Genomic DNA, 13,912 nt, shown 5'->3' on the forward strand with positions numbered 1-13,912 from the left:
AATTACTGTAAGGCTGCAGCAGTAGCTCCCAACTGATACCAGCTGCTAAAAGTGACATGTTTATATGGCTCAAATCCTTTATGATTACAATATAGAAATATAGGCAGATAAGAAATATACCTCCTTTCCAGTGGATAAGAATACTAAAAGAGAACGTCTGTAGCACTGGTTTGTAAACAACTGCCAGGAAGATGATGCACATTAATCTGAGTCTCCTAAATGAAGGAGTATCCAGCCTCATAGAGTCTAGTGTCACCGTGCGAAGAAGAGTAATGGACTAGTTTTCACCATTTCAAAGAGTCCAGAAAATGTGACTAACAGTAATCCCTTAATGGTGTTGGAAATAATTCAGCCTAACTCTCTACAGAGATATACCCGAGGATTCAACTAGGCTTCAAACCAAAAGCACAAAAAAACAATTAATAAACATCTTATTAAGGCCTTTTATGATACAAACAAATGTTAAAATTACAGCTCCAAGAGATTTCGAAGGGATCCATGCATGTGCCATTATGAAATAGTGCAGTAATAAGGAATGTGGCAGTAGGTTTTCAGTAAAACAGATGTTAATTGCAACGAAAGAATTTCTAAGGATTAGTGTTTCCATTAATGAACTCAAAGAAGCTATTCTGATAATGTAGTAAAACAAGATCAGTATCCTATGGATTGTGACCTATATGTGACTGTTCTACAAACTAGATATAGCTCTCATAAGTAACAGAGTTATCACAAATTCCCAAACATTTAAAGTTACGTAAAACATAGACTAACAAATAATAGAAATAGTGATGTTATTTTATATCCACCCATCTTCTGGTATTATTATTGATTGTATTCCTAAATCTGTGTTTCACTGGGACAAGTACTTTTTTAGGCAATTTGTCATCTGAAATCTTTAGATGTGTATAAACAGTTGTATTTATTTTTCAATATCACCCTCCAATCTTGAATCGGGCCGAGTGTAAAGCTATTTAAAATGGCAAAATTAAATAAAACGATGAGTTAGCATTCTTTTCAGTCCGAAGGGACTGCAAACAAAAAAATTAACTTTAGCGTTTAAAAAAAAAAAAAAGATTTCTCAGAAAAAAATAACTGAACTAGCTGTGGCAAATAGCCTGCTCTCATTGTAAATATTTTTTTTTTACAAAAGTGGGTCAAAGTACTGGTGTGGTCACCTTTTAGCCTTTTACAGATGGTGAATAGGTGAAGATATGTATGCTTAGCATAGCCAAAGAGCTATTTGGCAAATTCTCCCATGAAGACAAAAACTTGTAGCAGATATGGTCTTTACCTACAGAATGTTCATGATATAAATAGCTGATTATATTGATATTGACAAACAGTAGAAGGGTTGTGAGTATCCAGGACTTTTGATGAACAGCAATGAAAGCTGACGGTCCTGAGGTGATGTTTTAGCTTGCTTTGGCGTTTGCATTAAACAGTTCAAGAAACAAAAGGTGCCTCCTGAACTCAGACTATGATTGACTTCTCAGGTTATTTTGTGTACATTTAGGTCATTTCAGCCCCACTGACTGATAAACTTCAAAGTCAAGGAAACATCATCCTGTCTGCACCAAGCAGCTTTTGTATTTGAATACAAATTGAAAGTGTACTTCAGAAGACTTCTATACTGGCAGACTCATTCACTTTGAGACACTGCGACTATGTCAAGATTCTTGCTTAGTACAGTATCCCTGCAACAAGCCTAGTTTACAAAGCTAGTGGGTCTTACACCTGATCTACTGTCATTCAAGTCACATTATGTAGGCTTGTACAGACAGCTCATTGTTCAAGGTCATGATTCACCTCCCATGTAGACCCAGTGGAAGCATTGGGCTTGAACGTCATTCTGGACATTTCCTCTAGAGATTTAGAGCTAGTAGTTGCAGATGCCAAGAAGCTGGAAACGGGATGAAAAGTTCCCTTCCTTAATTCAAGCTTGGAAAGCTTTGCTTGTCAATACGCAGAACAGGCAAACCTGCACAAATGGACTGACTGGACGGATTATATGAACTTGGAACTTTCGTTTACATGTAACACAATGTGCAATGTTGGTTTTAGTCTGTAAATGATGCTTGGCCCCTGTGTGTGTGAACAGGTAACCTCCATTCAAAACTATCTCCTCTCAAGACTAACAAAGCCTGCACAAGTTATGAACCAGACTTCAAAGAAATTAATAAAACAATTCAGTAGCAGAAGCTGCATTAGACATGCAATGTAAGCACATTACTGAGTTTAAATGATTTTTTCTGGCATTTCTAAACAAAGCCATTGTCGACTCCTTTAGTTAAGCAATGTGGCGGGAAGGTTGCTGGTGAATAGACCTTCAGATTTATAAATGTTTTAGCATAAATAAACCTTTATTAACCCAGATAAGTCAAGTGAGATCAACGTCTCATTTACAGTAACAACCTGGAAGGTAACACGGTAGAGAAAGCAGAAACGGTGCCTGTCTGCATTTTTATTTCAAACAATTGCTCCTTTTTCCCCCACTATGGCATTAATCTTGACACCCACATCTAATACTCAAACAGGGTCCCAGTAGCCCTAAATTCTTCACCTTTGCCAGTTGTGATAGCCAGACAGGAATCTCAAAGCACAAAGCATTTTGAAATTGAGATCTGATGCTCTTGCAGAAACACCTGAACTTCCAAAGGCAATTTAAATAACGGTGTGAGCCCCTTTGCTTCCAAGTGCAGCAGGAGCCGTGTACTGCTACTACCCATTTCACTGAAGAGGCTTAGAATTAGCAAATTCACAGGCCTTGCTTTAAAGAGACACACCACTTTCACTGCACAGTCTAACACAGCCTGCCAAGGCCGCTCGATGGGTGCACCAGCGAGTCCTTTTTAATTTGGGAACAACTTTGTGTATACGAACTACCACACTGCTGTGTTGTCCTGACCTAAGTCTGGCACTGTCCATACAAACTCTAGCACAGCATTGCCAGTCAATACTGTGAGCCTCAATTAACCTAATCATTAACTGTGAGGTGCTCTGCTGCTGTCCTCATAGGGAGCAGCCAACAGAACAAAAAGGCATGTACTGTTCATTCGTATTCATATCTAATATATACAAGCACTTTGACCAGGGCACCGACATTTGTAGCTTCATCTAATTGAAGTGTGAAATACTCATTTTCTAATGTTCCACCAGAGTGCTTTGGACATTTTCCACCACATTATTAATTCTGTGGGTAATAGTATTGTAAAGCACCATATCTAGCTGTTTTGTGGTAGTACTGCCATATATAACTGACACAGAGTCTTTAGCTATGGCAAAAATATGTTCTCTACCCATGTGTGCAGTTCATCTGCTTTTACAGTTTGAAGGCTGGCATGATAAGAGGCTTCAAGTGCATTAGTAGTGGGCAATCACAAAAGCAGACTTCCCTTGCAGAAATAATTCAGAGGCTTCAACTTGGAATGTTGCCCATCTTGTTTCTAGATGTTGCTGAAGATGTGGCTTGCAGGATGCCACGCACTGATATCAAGGATTTTCCTCTTCCACTCCCAAATTCATATAGGTTGTATAATTCTTTCTAAAGTTTTACGTACATTGGCGCTGTAACTGCTTTCATCATTATCCATGAGCACCATTACCATTAATGTTACATTACAGAAGCTTGATTAGATGTGCTGGCATCTTCCCAGCAATCAGCATTTTGAATGTTTATCTTTTTTTATGCTCTCTCTTTTAAGCCACAAACTTAAATAAGCTGAAACTTCAGATTCCATGTAACATATGCTTCTACATCATTTCAAGAAGGTAGTAATCTAGGTTTATCTCGGCTTATGTAACATCCATCCAATAGCACCAAAATTCCATCCATCTATATTCTAACTATTTCTTCCAATTCAGGGTCATGCCTTAGGGCAAGCAACAGACACAAGGCAGGGCATTGAAAAATACATGAAATTATCAAACAGTGTAAAAATATAATAACGTATGAAGTACAGTGACCCAGGAGTATTTCAAATAGGTGAGAATCTAGCTTAGTTTTGATAATTGTTTCTATAACCTTTCATGTAACAAAGGACACTGTACTGTACACCATTATGACTGCCTTGACTTGGTTCAGTTTTGGCACCTCCTTGAGGATAGGCACTACATAAGATATTCTCATCCTTGAATATTCTCCATCTTGAGCGACTGCTCTAAGGGTTGCACCAACGGTAAGATACCATTGAGCCTTGCTTTTAAGATTCATGAAATCATCGTCTTGTATCCAAAATACTCCTGCCTTTTCTATGCTAATAATAACAACTAATAAATGACTCCCTCTGAGACATGCTGTTGACGTCTTAGTAAACACCTAAACAAGACTCACATAATTGACTCTTGATTCCAATACAGGGATTTGATGTCCTGGAAAAAAATTTGCATGCGACACATTGAAATCCAACTGAACGCGCATTTGAAAAGCTGAAGAAAACACTGAAGTCAGAGCTCACCAGGAAGAGATGAAAACTCAAAGCATATCAAGTGATAATTGGGTGAGCTCAATGGGTCATAGGCCACAAAGGGATAAGCAAACAAATACTGACCTGCACTTTACATATTTATGTAAAGTGCATCATAATGGCTACTGCCAAAAAAAACACTAAAACAAACACACATTAGACTGTCATTGTAATATGAATAAATGCATGCATTGTTTTAATCATGAATGAAGATATACAGTGTTACTGATATGTTTAAATGGTTACACTATTTAAACAAACAGTTTGAATGTTCAGAGTACGATGGTAAAAATGACCAGTGGCCATTAGGCATTAGCTGTGGCTTATTCAGAAGTACCATTATCTACACTACTACAACATATTCAAAAACAGGCAGTGAAAACTATAATCCTTAAAATCACTATAGGCTTTGAAGCCTAAAGATCTACATTTTGCATGATGCCTAGCGACAACATCCAAGTTCATTTAAATGCTATGTTTTTCCAAATGCCTTTTTCCTATAGCTTCCACTGAGCTTTTGTCTATTAACACAGAAATCCTCTCCTTACGGTATCCATTTCCAACAGCAACCGTAGAATTGAGCTCTCTCAAAACAGGGTAAATGAAGTAGTTTTTTCACTGATCTTAAGTCTGGAAGGAACTTACCTTCAGGAATATAGAGTAAAGAGTTCTACCAGTGTAAGTGTAGTTCTACAAAGGTTTAAAACTTTCATGTTTAGTGATGTAGACAAAAACTGTTTCTTCAGATACTTTATTAATTTCTTAGTGTGATTCTATCCTTAGGAAGAAAATTGCCCATAATTATTGAGCCTTTAAGTACCTAAAGTACTAACAATTTTCTTAAGTCATTCTACAGTATGTACAGTATATTAGTCATATTATTAAGAAACCAGAATATTGATTTTTTTTTGGTTATTTGCATTACACATTATAATATTTTACAAAGCTTTGAAGCCTTACAAAATGCCAGGACAGCAATACATTTCCACAAGCACCCAAGAAACAATTAATATTGTGGAAAATGGAATATTTCTATATGGTACTCGAATGTCTGACATCAGTTTTTTTAAAGGGTACAAGACCCCCCTCAGAAACAACACTTAATTTCTCTTTGTTGTGTCTGCATCATTGACATCTCATTGTGAAAATCTGAACTGTACAGGTAAAAAAGGTTCCCTTCAAACGAGTATATTTTCTTTCAATTCGTACAAGTGGATGTTATTAAAAAGCATAGCTTTACTGTCCAGAATCGAATTTATGAACAGTTTAGAAGCCATCTGCTGTGGGGCTTCTCAACTAATGAAATGTTACTGCAAGATTATTGATTCTACTTAAGACGTGCAGGGAGCCTGAGGCTTATATCACATGAAAGGGTTCCACACTGATACTGCCAAGGAGGTTACGTTTCTATGGAGTGGTGCTTACGTAGTCATTAGACTGCCTCTAGAGAATCTGAACAATTTCTAGTAAAATGGTAAAAACCCATCACTACGAAGGCCTACTGTATATAGTGAAACAATAAGTGCTATACTCTGAAAGTATTCACGTGACAAAAAAAGGTTATTGAAAAATAAAGAAAATGAATTTAGAAATAAAATGCACATTGTCTGCTTATCTACATGTTAAGAAACTTTAGTTACCGCCTTTTTAAAAGAACTATGTTTTCTCAAAACCCACCAGCCTTACATTTGTTCTACTTAGAAATTTTCCAGTAAAAGGGGACCAGTGAAATCATGTGTCCTCTTGTCCTTTTTGTGTGTCTCAAATCGGTTGTCTCAAAGGGACAACAAGAATTAAAGTTGAGGGACATTCTGGGAACAGGGTTTGTGTCCAATAGCATTGTGAATAACAGATTTTTTTAGGTATATTGTTAAATTAAGAACATCGGTTTTGCCTCATATTAGACTTTGCAATTTCATTTTGAACATACATTTTAAAAGCTTGAATATCCCCGAAAATAACATACTACAACATGAAGGTCTGAGTCTGCTTCAGTCCTTGGCCAGTACTTAGTACACACTGTAGTACTTCAAGTATTCGGCATCTGATGACCTCTGGCATTACAGCATGGAACAAAGCAGGGCTACTCAACTTGCTGCCCCTCCTATCCACTCCATTGCACTCCTTAATTATTTACAATATAATTAGACGGATCAATGCAGTAATAAAGGAGCTGTTAATATCAATGAAGTACAGCTTTAGAGTGGATTGGAGGGACCATAGGTTAGGTGAGTTTTGTATGAGAGGACAAGTGTGGAGAGACATATTGTAAATATGGCACAGCTGTCCACTTCATCAATGGATTAGAGTGATTTTTATGCATTTCTTCAGATTACTTTTTCAACCACCACTCCAGGGATCCCCAATCCTCCTGCTGTAGGGCCAGTGTTTCTATAGCTGTTAGGTCTGTTACGTTAAGGTGTGCTTCATCTCAGTTTGCCAATTGCTTTGTATTTTGTCATCACATTTTCCTTACTTGTTTTTTTTTAAATTACTTCTTGACACGTTTCATGATTTTAAAAGCGTCTTCACCCTCCTGCACTAACCACCTAAAACTGATCACTCAACTCATCAAAATATCACTTCTGTCAGAAAATGCCTTTTCTTGACTTTATTTTCTTCTTTCTCCGCTCCTCGTTGTTGCGCTGGTTCAGTAGTGAAGTACATGTAATGAGATATTTTCTTCTCTGGACAACTGAAGCTGTATCTTTACCCCCATTTTCTTTCATTATTTTTGTAGCCTCCACAGAAACACACTACATATTAGGTTTGCCAACTCAATTACTTGTTTGCAGATGGTGTCTATATTTTGATCGTATCACTCGTGTGAACAGAATGCTCCAGTGATTCAGAAGCGCAATACATTTTGGGAAAGAGAAGGTTTGTGGATACACAATTGCCAAATAAAATATCCCAGTCCAAATTAATAACTGCTTTATTCCAGGTAAAGTATGTAAAGGTTTGCTCCATAAATGTGTTTTTTCTCAATGGCCACACTGTTTTATGATCCTATATTGTATGTGACTTTGAGGTAGCTAGTGATAAAAAGAATGGATGAATAAATGAGTTCTATTCAAGAAAAAGTCATTTCTTTCAGTGCTAATGGAATCTTTAACTGGTGTTGTTATTTTGTCTAATTGAATAGCTCAACAGAGCTAATATACAATATTTTAAAGAACTGGGGGGTATAATGATAAAGAAATGATGGATCCAAAACACCAAACATACAATATTATCAATTACGGACAAAAAATAATAAACAGGTGAAAAAGTGTGTCAAGCAGGTGCTTGCAAAATTTAAAAAAAACACCAGAAGTATTTGAAAAATATTTTTGTTCATGGTATCTTTTAATTTACAAATAAAATATCCTGCCCGAATGTAGAGCTTGGTACAGAAAACGTAATCAGACTACTTGTGAGGATTTCCTTTTGTAATGCGATATTACTTTATCTCATGCCAAATGAAAATGGACCCTAGTCAGTCCTGCTTGGGTTTCTGTTTTGGGCTGGAAGATCCACTTTTTTTCCAGCACCCTACAGAAGAAGGAGAAGTAAGGGAAGCACAGGGCCAAATAATAGACCCCTGTGCTGTGTGGCAAAGAATTCCTGAACATGTGGTTTTTCCATGCACAGAAAACGTTTCTAGCAGAGAATATTTCTATATTCTCTGCTATAAACAATAAAAAATAATAATGGAGGTCTGAGGCAAATAAGCAACGGAGATACATAATAGTTTTAGAGATTCGTCTTTGCTGAAACAGTTATCAGCATCTGCTCAATAAGCTACAAACAGTATGCGACCAAAGCCCACACACTGACTTCTTTCAACAGACTTCTAGAAATCAATAAGATACACTGGTCAAACCCTGTCGGAAAACATTCTTATGTTAAAGGTATATGATATTATACCATACGCCACATACAGTACGTGTCCACATACGATTTTATGGTTCTCTTCTGAAGACCGAATATCTAAATTCTAAGCAGCTGCTACTCGATATCCTTTGTCAATGCACAGCTAAAGGGGAAGATACTGTACTACTACATAGTGCCATGTTAATGCAATGCTCTTGCTAGAGTTGCTCCGATAAAGAAGGAGCACAAGATATGCACTTCACGGGCAAATCTTTTTCACATGGAAAAGCCGATATGGATCATCTCTTTAAAACTATGATTCCCTCTTGCCATTTTTCAGCATTGTTTGAACTGTTCTCAAAAACAGTAAAATAAGGAATGAATAACAGAATGCTTACACACAATACCAGATAGGTTATGATATCAGGATAAAAATAATCAAGATAATGTGCACACACATATTAATGTTAACTATAAAGGTTGTAATGACAAATAATACAATAGGTACCATAAAATCAAACATTCATTCAATCAAATCTCTTCATCTTAAATTTAACAACTGAACAGCAAAAATTAAACATCGTACATTGAGGTTTTTTCTTTATCTATATACTAAGATAGGAAATGTAAGTATATAAACACGATAGCATACAGTATACAGCACAAAGCATTGATCAAAATCAGTTTTGAAGTTCAGTTAGATTTGAAAAAAGATTTTGACATACAGTACAGTAAGTTGTATTGTTAGAGGACAAGCCAGGGGAAACAACTCTTGTGCAAACCTGTGGGCTTTTACAATTAATTACCATTGGTAACAATGTGGAACACACTGACCTTGAATTGGCAGAGGCTGCTAAACACTTTAGTGGGCTTAGAATTGTGAGCCCATATGCTTCCTGTTCACTCACTCTATGACAAGCTACGAATTTTTCTGTACTTACAGTAATTATGCCAATTATTCTAAAGCCTAAAGTAATTCTGGACTTCAATATTTACTCAACAGTGTGCTAATTATGCTGGTTACTAAAAAGGTTTTTTAATAATGTTTTTATGTTAATTTGAGGCACAGCTACACACTACACATGTTTTCCTACATGTGAACAGAGGTCGAACATGAAAAGCTCAAATGCACATGTATCCATCCATTTTCTAAACATTTTATCCAATACAGGGTTGCAGGAAAGCAAAAACCTATCCCTGCTAGCAATGGGTGCAAGGCAGGACACCCCCTGAATGAGACACCAGTCCATCGCAGGGCACACACAGGCACACGCACACTCACACCAGGGCCGATTTGCACCAGAAGCTATTTAACCTACAGTACCATTATGTTTTTGGATTAGGAGAGGAAAGGGGAGCAGCTGGAGGAAACCCAAGTAAACAAGGGGAGAACATACAAACTCCATGTAGATAGCACCTCAGGAATTGAATCCAAGGCCCCAGTGCTATGAGATAGCAATGCTAACTAGTGCTCCGTCCCACCATTAACATTTAGTGAAGTAATTTGTGAATACAAAAAGTTGGCACTTTAGTCATAGACCTGAATGAAAGCAGGAGTTGAAGGATGGTCAATGAGGAGGAAACTGCATCAAAAGGGGTGTACTGCAGGGATGAACTGTTCCTCCTGATGTGAGATACTGGTACAGCAAGCAAACCAGACAAATATGCAGAAGACAGTAAAACGGGGGAGTGGCACACCAGAACTGCAGCAACATACTAAAAAGAAGGGCAAATCATGGATTTGGCAGACATTTGATAATTGAAATTTAACACTGGTAAGTGAAAAGTGATTGAGACACTTTGTAGGAACGTACACTGTACACACTGTGTGAAAAGGGGGGAAAGAGCTACAAGAAACTTAAAATGAAGGGGATCCAGTGAGGACTGTGAAGAATACAAACAATAAAGAAAAGTAATCAAAAAGCAAATAATGCTTGGGTTTATAGCAAAAGTGTGAAATTTAATTCAAGGGAGTGAATTTGCTCCCTCTACATTATTAAGATCTCATTTAAAATGTTAAGTTTTTACCACAAAAAGCAAAATGAATGTATCTTGGTCTCACAGGATTGTTGTATGTGGACAATCGAGGCGTAACTAGAATGTAAAATTCTAAAGGTTACAGATAGCATCAGCCCTGGGGACTATTTTCAAATTAAATTGTGAAATTAGGACACAAGGTTAAAATTGAAAACTACGAGGGATTTCATTTAGTACTGAGAATAGGATACATTTCTTTACACAAGGATAGCTTCAAAGCTAGGAAAGGCCCAAATTCAAGAGGCAGCAGGACAACATTTTAGATTCTAAACTACAGAAGGTAGCTTGCAGCCCTACAGTACATATGCTCTTAAATGACCATATGACATACTGTGAGTACACCCTATCAATATTCACAGTCATCACAGAATCTTAAAGTATTCAATGTGAATCAACATAAGTGTTACAAAATCTGTCATCATAAAACAGCAGTGTTAGTCATCAGTTATAATCTTGAAAAACTTGACATATGAAGAACAAGGTTTGCTCAAAACTTTAGAGACTCACATCATAAAATATGTTAGAAGATCCATAGTTTGTCAATAAATGCACCCGATTATGGCAATTAGCATGTCAATCAAGAAGGTCAAAACCATGTAATTGGCTTCTTTACAGTGAGAGGTTACAAGGGAGTAAGTTAAGAGCTGAGGTTGTACTTGAGTTCAAACTGAAGTGAATCTTCTGCAACTCCACCTACATGCATTTTTCTTAGGCCTGTGCTCTGCTAATTGATCAACTGGCAATGAAGAGCTGCTTTCCGCACAAGGTCAGGCAGGGATAGGACTGGCAGGCAGAGAGTACACTTCCTTCGGAAAGTGTAGATCCAATTTTGTCAGAGTGGCAGAATTGTTAATACAGGCATGATAAATTTATGTTTCAGTCCTTTCATTATCACCTTATTACTGGCACTCAGGAAGCCGCTGACCTTGAACGTCAAATTTTTAAAAAAAGCGCGCAATGTCTTTGTGGTTAATAATCGTGGTTCATAATTAGGCGAGTGAAACCAGAAAGTGGCTCACAGCTAATTAAAATGCAACCAACTCATCTATATAAAGTTGGATTCGGGGAACAGCCAACAATACATAAACTGTAAGCTATATTGGAAAATCATTGGTCTTACTTTGACAAAGTTAACATTCATTTTTCAGCTTCTGAATATGACTGCACTTCAAACAGCGCAACTGTATGGAGATGTTCATTTCTTCCCCGGATCCTAATGAGGGTTAAACAGATACAATAAAAGTGTAAGAAAGGACAGGTGATGGTAAATTCATGTCAGCTTAATCGGAGAGCGACCCTTTCTTGTCAGCACTTCATTATTTCCCCCAGGCTCTTCTTGCTGTCACTGTCTATAGCTGAGATAATGCTCATTTGATACAAATCACAAATCTCCCCCTGACATATACTACTCCTTACACACAACATTTAAATATTATTATGCGACGGAGAACGTTTATGTATTCTATCTTCTAACCAAACCGTCTTTCCCTAGTTTTTCACTTTAATGGCATAATTAAAAAAAATAAGGCAAGGAAGTGTCACATTATACATTCTTCATTGTTAGCTCCAGAGTTTTTACATTCAATAGGGAATTGCTTTTTTCTTAAAGATACTCAAGGTACGTTTTTCTACAAGGCACAGATGTACAGTATTACAAATATTGAATGAAATTTATCAGAAGCCACACGTGCAGGACTTGCACTGTATATTTTTTTAAGAATTCAAACATTTGCTTTCCAAAGGATGACAACCTTCACAAACTAATCAGAGGAACTGCAGTGACAAATCTTATTTTTGTGCTTAAGCTTGTTTTGGTGAAGTGGCAATACTTGAAGGTATTCCTTTCCTGTATCTGTTGCAAAGCTCTTGCTTTTCTCAATGGTAAAACTTCTGAAACCAGGAGTAATATCTATGATGAGGATCCGTTATAGTGGCAAAGCTAGATAATTCGCTTTTACACACAAAATTATTATTCTGTATGTTGTTTTGAGTTTGGTAAACTGCAGGTGTCTATCTTTTTAACTTTGTTTACCCAGAATAAATGAAAGTTTGAACAGAGATATTACTGTATGCTTTTTTCTCCAGTGAGCTGACTCATACACATTAGTCCTGGTTCAGAGAGAGATATCAGAAATCATGATGGTAGAATTACCTTCTGTGTCAGCATATATTTGAGTTTTGTTGCTTTTTGGCAATTGATCACTTTGTTTTATTGCTGGTTCATGTCAATGATTATATTTTAACTTTTTTAACAAGTGGTACAACATCATTAAAAAAAACACAGGCCCAAATGATCAACAAATCCAATTTGATCTCATGAAATATTATGTATCTTTCCTCAGAGAATAAATTAGATTTAACCATTTATTTTTCCTACACATATATTATTAGTAGTAGTAGTATTATTAATAATTAACTATTATTAATTTCTTACATTTACATATAGCAGCTTTCTGGACACTCCACTCAAAGTGCTTCATTGGTAATAGGGACTCCTCTCCACCACCAATGTGTAGTCCCACCTGGATGATGCGATGGCAGCCAGGGGTAAATTTGGCCAGAACGCTGTGGTTACACCCCTACTCTTTTCTTAATGACCACAGAGAGTCAGGACCTCGGTTTTATGTCTCATCGGAAGGACGGTGCCTGTTTACAGTATAGTGTCCCCGTCACTATACTGGGGCATTAGGACCCACAAAGACAGCGAGGTGAGCGCTCCCTACTGGCCCCAATAACACCTCTTCCAGCAGCAACCTTAGTTTGTCTCAGGAGGTCTCCCATCCAGGTACTGGCCAGGCTCACACCTGCTGAGCTTATTGCAGGGCGATATAGCTGCTTGCTATTTTATTTGATCCGATGACAAAGACCACAGGAAAAGTGGGTTACTGGATGACAATCCCATTTGTAATGTCAGCACTTGTTGGCTGCAAAGCTACCATGTCCCCTAGGTGGAATAGGCAGACCAAGGACTTAGAGGAATACAGTGAGCGGCAAGCAAGAACTACCCACCAATGGGGGAGGAGGCAGCTAGCAATTTATTATTCTTAACCTGTCTAAGGGTTATGTTATCCAGGCTTTCCCAGTTACTATTCTAGGACATATCAATACATAGTGAGCAAACCGTAAGTAAGTTTAAAAATTCAGCTGATTATCCAATTCTAATCAAAATAAATATGACTCCTACAAAATTCTCAGGAAGATCTTTTACATTTTCTCCCAAGAGTCATATATATTGCAGATGGACCTAGAAAAAGGCTCAGCATGTGATATATGAACATGAAGGACAGAGAGGTTATACTTGCAACTATCTCTTTGATCCCTTTTTTTTAAGCCAATATTTGTGTTACATTTGCGATTCCTAACATGTAACAAAAAAATATTTTCAAGAATATAGTTAGGCATATTGCCAGGGGCTTACTAAGGCCAACATAAGAACAAGGTAGAACAGGAAAAGGACAGCTGGACACAAGCACCACGCATTAATTAAAAGATTTCTTCAATAACAGAAGCTGTCAAAATCAATCTACCTTTAAGGCACTGGAACTGCACCAGATTTA

At 37.2% G+C, this 13,912-nt stretch overlaps 1 protein-coding gene across 1 annotated transcript in view; it reads right to left on the bottom strand.

Moving 5' to 3' along the window:
* The window catches only part of LOC148677960 (serine/threonine-protein phosphatase 2A 55 kDa regulatory subunit B gamma isoform), a 164,519-nt gene that overhangs the window by 96,174 nt on the left and 54,433 nt on the right, over nucleotides 1-13,912 (bottom strand). The window lies entirely within an intron of this gene.

This window comes from Lepisosteus platostomus, chromosome 1, assembly GCF_059453375.1.
Source record: "Lepisosteus platostomus isolate fLepPlt1 chromosome 1, fLepPlt1.hap1, whole genome shotgun sequence".
Lineage (NCBI taxonomy): Eukaryota > Metazoa > Chordata > Actinopteri > Semionotiformes > Lepisosteidae > Lepisosteus > Lepisosteus platostomus.